This window comes from Pocillopora verrucosa, chromosome 5, assembly GCF_036669915.1.
Source record: "Pocillopora verrucosa isolate sample1 chromosome 5, ASM3666991v2, whole genome shotgun sequence".
NCBI lineage: Eukaryota > Metazoa > Cnidaria > Anthozoa > Scleractinia > Pocilloporidae > Pocillopora > Pocillopora verrucosa.
Window position 1 is genome coordinate 10,358,713 of NC_089316.1, and position 5,629 is coordinate 10,364,341.

Below are 5,629 nucleotides of genomic sequence, written 5' to 3' on the forward strand. Positions count from 1 at the left end.
AATCACTTAAGATGAGCATTTTTACAAAGTGGAAAGAATGTTCTTTCCATGGATATAAAAATTAATTTGGGGCTCTTAATTACTGCGAAGAAGTAGCCCGGTCTATTTCGTGCAAATCGCAATGCCGCCATGTAAACAACCGCAGATAATCCAATTAGGCTTTTTATTATCGAAGCCATAATTCCAACAAAATCTTATCGCTTTGACCTATACTAGATTGTAAACTGGATTTCTTAGGCTCACCTGGCGAAAAACACCTTTCTAAGATTGGTTCCTTGCCTCAATCTTGTTATAAAGAGACTTGACAACAGCTTCGATAGTACAGCACTACAGGCGGTGTATACCAAATCACAGTGGAAACATCTCACGAAGGTTCCTGCCGGAAACGTCGCATTGCTGGACAGTTATAACCCATATTCAGCTTGGAACACTCACATTTTACAAGTCTTCCTTTCACAATAAGAATGGAAGTTTGTTTTTTATAGAACGAGCCAGAGCATCCTGACAGATGAAATGAATCATTGACGTTCGTTTTTTGCGATGGTGTCACGCAATAACATGTCACTCGAAAGGAGGCTCGGTTACCAATACGCTCTTATTTTCTTTCCTTCTTATCCCCTATTTTTTATTTCCGGGAAAAAGTTTTAAATCCAGAATTTAAAATTACCGTTGTTTGCATTTTTTAAGCGCGATACCACTCATACATCACCCTAGACTGCTAAATGAATTAGGTATATGTTACTACAGCATAGAGGAAATTTCACTGCATTAATTTTTAACGACGTAAAAAAATGTGTTATCCTATTTTGTAAATTGTGACGGCTTGCAGGGTAGACAGGTGCAGGAGTGGAAAAATTAAATTGGGAGTAGCTTTCTAAAATACTCAGCGCTAAAAAATAAATTAGATTAGGCACAGTTTCTAACCATATAATGAGCGTCGCGCCATAAATTTTCCAAAGCAAACTAAATTGGTGTTTTCGTTTGGCTGCCGATTTTTTTAAGAGGTGAGCGTACCAAATGGAAATCAATTGCTCCTTTCAAAGATTTGTTGGGGGATGCTGCTCCCAAGATAAGCGAAGTCGAGTTGCAGGAAAAGCTTCTCTTATAGTCCCTCTGCGCTTATGTGAGAAAGACATCTCAGCACACAAACAGGCTGTGGGCGTGAATGATGTTGAATCGGAAGTCGATCTCATTTTAGCACGGGCATCGATATTCACGTTGCCTTCCAATATTTCGGTATCTCGATATCTCAGTTCATCGTAAGCAGCCTTACGTGAGCAAGATCGAAGCCCTTTGTTTTAGCTGTACCTGTCAGCAGTGACGAACTACATGTAGCTTGAATATTGGTTTCATTGACCAGGAAAACACCTTAAGTATATGACACTGTATTCTTTTCCTTTCTTTCTTTCTTTCTTTCTTTCTTTTTTTGCTTTATAAAACCCATTCAGTTAGCTGGAATGGAGGAACTTCCTGATTTCTTGAATCTCCGAGGGTACGCCGCCTCTGTCTTGTCGAGAATTCGGGATCTCAGAGAATGGCCGATTAATTGTTTGATTAAGGGACGGGAAACAACTTTTTCCGAGTTCGAGTTGAAAAAAAACTGTCAAGTTTCTAGCGATGGCCATTATCATCGTAGCAATCAAGGTACAAAATCGAAAGGTTTAAATTGATGAGCACGCTATCGTAAGGAAAATTTAAAAAAAAACAACAACAACAAAAACAAAAAACAGAGATTGTGTAAGTCCAAAGCTTTAAAAAATGTAATTGTAATGACCTACAGTCAGGCGATATCAAATAACACGTAATGTCTCGCGGCCTGATACAAGCGGCCGACTTTGTGACTCGAAGATTTACGTTTTTAGTGAAGTTTAACGTTCAAAGCGCTTAGATAAAGCACGAAATTGTTAGTCTGTTGTTCTGTTTACATATTCGGTAGAATTTTTCCAGTGTCATTAGAAAAGAACGCCTCACCGTGGAACCTGTCTGCCTGCCACTGAAGGTCATGGTAGACCTTATCGATCCACTAGGGACACGTAGGTGATGTATATAATCACGGAGCACTAGACAATTAACTTCCAGTTGTTTTAGTTAACAGGGAAGTTCGTCATTTGAGAGGTTACGCATGACGTTTGTTTTTCCCGCGAACGTCAAAAATTCAATATCTGTCGTCTGTCTCTAGGCGTGTGTACACGGAATTAAGTACGTTCGATTTATTTTATTTTATTTTTTGTGCAGGATTTTTTTAAGAATTCCATAAATAGGTAACAAAATGAAAGGCAAGCTTGCGTTTGCCGTTTGCCGTTAAACGTCGTGCTTGAAGTGCCTATTGATAAATAGAATCTTTGCAAGCGCGAAGTCGTGGAAATAGAGTCGATAACAACGCATGTATAGTCAGTACCAGGGGGTGACTAAATTTACGAAAACGTCAAAAAGTAGTTTTTCAGAATGGCACTGATTCAAAACACTTAAAAGAGATCTACAACGTTTTTTAAGTGAATTCGCGCAGGTTTTTGTTTAAAACATAACACTGACTAAGAAATAAATATTAGTTGGCCCTGCACTCGGTACAGCGATGTCTGCAGACGAATGCCTGTCTGGGTGTCCTGTGCACGTTTAGCGTGATTGCGTGACAAACATGAGTGATGACGCACGACTTAGTTGGTGAACATCGTTGTGCCATTTGGGGAGCCAAACGTTTCTTAACTGAAACTGTAAGCAATCAAAGCATCTTGGTTTATCGTGCTAAAAAGACTTTTGTATATACTGGAGTTGTATGGAAGCAGAAATAAGTCAAGAGTTGCGATGGTTTGCGATGATTTATGAACAGCTCCGAGTATTGTAAATGGTCAAGCCGGACGTTGTAAACACTTTTCAAGTGAACATGGCGATTTGAAACAAAAATAATGGAAACATCACTCCTTAATCACTGGTTTCAGAAAGTAAGGGTAACATATTGAGTTTCTGATAAAGCACAGCTCAAAGCGGTAAGATTTTGAAGAAATTATGGCTTCGATAATAAAAGAATAATTGGATTATCTGCGGTTGTTTACACGGCGGCGTTGCGATTTGCACGAAATAGATCGGGCTATTTCTTCGCAGTAATTAAGAGCCCCAAATTAATTTTTATATCCTTGAAAAGAACATCGTTTCCAATTTTCAGAAATGCTCATCTCAAGTGATTCCGAGTTATACCGAGTAGGAAAAATTTTTATTGAAAAACTGCTCCAAAATGAAATTTTTAATCAATCAAATTTTGGCGATTTTCAAATATTCGCCAATAATTCATAGTTATGTCAATAATCCCGTTATTAGATTCAAATCATTTGTTAATACCTCGTATACAAATAGATAATATTCGGAAAGACTTGCTTTCTTTTGCGCTTTTGAAGAATAACGTTTTTGTTGCCCTACTCGTCGGCTTCATTTCGGCCACTGTTATGGCGGTTGGGGCTCGACATAGTGTTTGGTGATTTTTTAGAAAATAAAAACAGTTCTGAACAAAAAAATTATACCACGTTTATAGACTTACCCTAAGGTATCTTTGAGCGAAGTATGAAGGTAGGGCTTTTTCTAGGCATGTGCCACATTTTTTTGATTTCACGCGGTCTCCAGAAAAATTCTCTCTTAAGCCACAAGGAGTACATCCAAAATAAATGTAGTCTTGTCGTTCTATTTTATACTCGCGTGCTCAGCGCCTTCTGGAGGACAAAAGATGTTTTCGAAAGTCATTCTAATTGCAACGGCAGGGTCGGCGAATGTTATGTTGGAAATCTCTCAAATTATTCACACTAATGATTCATCATTTCAATGTTATTTTAGGCGAATGGATTAAAACTTCTTGAAATAGGTCGAATTTCATTTCTTTCTGTTTGATTTGCTGCAAGAGTAACTTTCGGAAAACATATGAGGCGATAGAATATAAAAACTTTACTATTTTACAGAAGAAAAAATCTCGGGCATTTTAACACCTGCCATTTGGAGCGAACGAATTCAGTCCCTTTTTGACAGCATAGCTTCATGAATAAATTAGTTTCACATGGATATCATGGATATAAAACTATTTTAAGATAAAATCCATGATGTTCGATATATTTTTCAAAGTTATAATTAATTCATTTTTTAATTTCACGGTGGTCATTCTAATTTTGCCATATTTATCCATCGTTTTTCGATGACATATTCTAGTTAAGTCATTAATTGTTACTAATTGTTACAAAAGGAAGAGTTCCTGGGATGGATATTTTATTGGTAATAAATCCTTTTTCGCCTCGTACTGAATTTTCCACGATTTCTTCCTAAAAAAGATACTTATTAGGAGTACTTAGTGATAATAGAACAGGTAGAGTATTGTCTGAAATTTTTAATCTAATAAAATGGTTTTGGTGATTACGGTGATGGCGTGATTACAACATATATTGTTATGATCACCCTGCGTAAGATGATATAGTATGCAATGCAGGGGGATCTCATGATATATTCGCACAAAAAAAGATACAAAATGAAAGAAAGTGAACTTGCATTATCATCAGCAAGGACTTAACACTTAGACTGTAGTATTCACGTTTTGTATAAAACATGAATTTTTATTGATCGTTTACCGAGAGATAATAAGAGCAATAGCTGGACACCAGCAAGAACTAACAGTTTAGAACACTACGTATGATTACATCAGATTTCATTAATAAATCAGTTGTGGCATCACTGAGAATGACAAGCAACGTTCGAAAATATTACAACAAGATATTTCTGAGCGTCAAGGAATACTTTGCACGTTAACTTGACTCCAGAAAAAAAATTACTACCATTAATAAATTATAAATTGGATTTCGTTCATGAGAAATCATAACCTTATCATCTCGCTTTTGTGTCGCAATTAAAACGATTTTCGCTTCTCAAGAAACAAGCCAATAACGGAATTAATCGTAATTTCCTCGATTGTAACGAGTTAATACAAACCTATTTTCCATTAACTTACGTACCAATTTATTATCGGACAGGGTTATTGAGTATTATCAATTGAGTTGATGACGTAAATTTGACACCTTAAAGAGTTTAAAAGCTGACGTCTCGAGCGTTAGCCCTTCGTCAAAGCACTGTTATCAGACAGTTCAATGAGCCAATCACATTCAAAGTTGTAGTTTAAATCAATCAATTATATCAAACAGCTGAACAATTTACGCCTCCTTTGTCAGTCTTTTAATGTAAATTTCTCTTTCCTTCCTAACTTAGCTACTCACTCTTATGACTACAGACCGAATTGGACTCCACTCAGTCCTTCTACCGTTTCCTAAATAAGTTTTACAGATAATTTTTTTTTAACTAACTATAAATATGACTAAACTACGGTTGCCTCGGGGTTCAAGTATCATCATTTCAGCATGCCAAAAATTGCGCATAGTTTTTTCCCGATAGTTCTAATGACAGTTTATTTTAACAGTGGAGGCTTGCTTTAGCAACAAAAGGATAAAAAATGACAAAACGTGACACTGATCTAGGTCAGCCGTTGAATGTTTTTCAAGACAGTGAGAACTGTTTAGTTACTTATTGTATTTGGCCTTAACGAACAAAAACCCTCCAGAAGTCACCTGTGGACAATCCAAAATGTTCTGTATCATTGTTGATTAAGTCA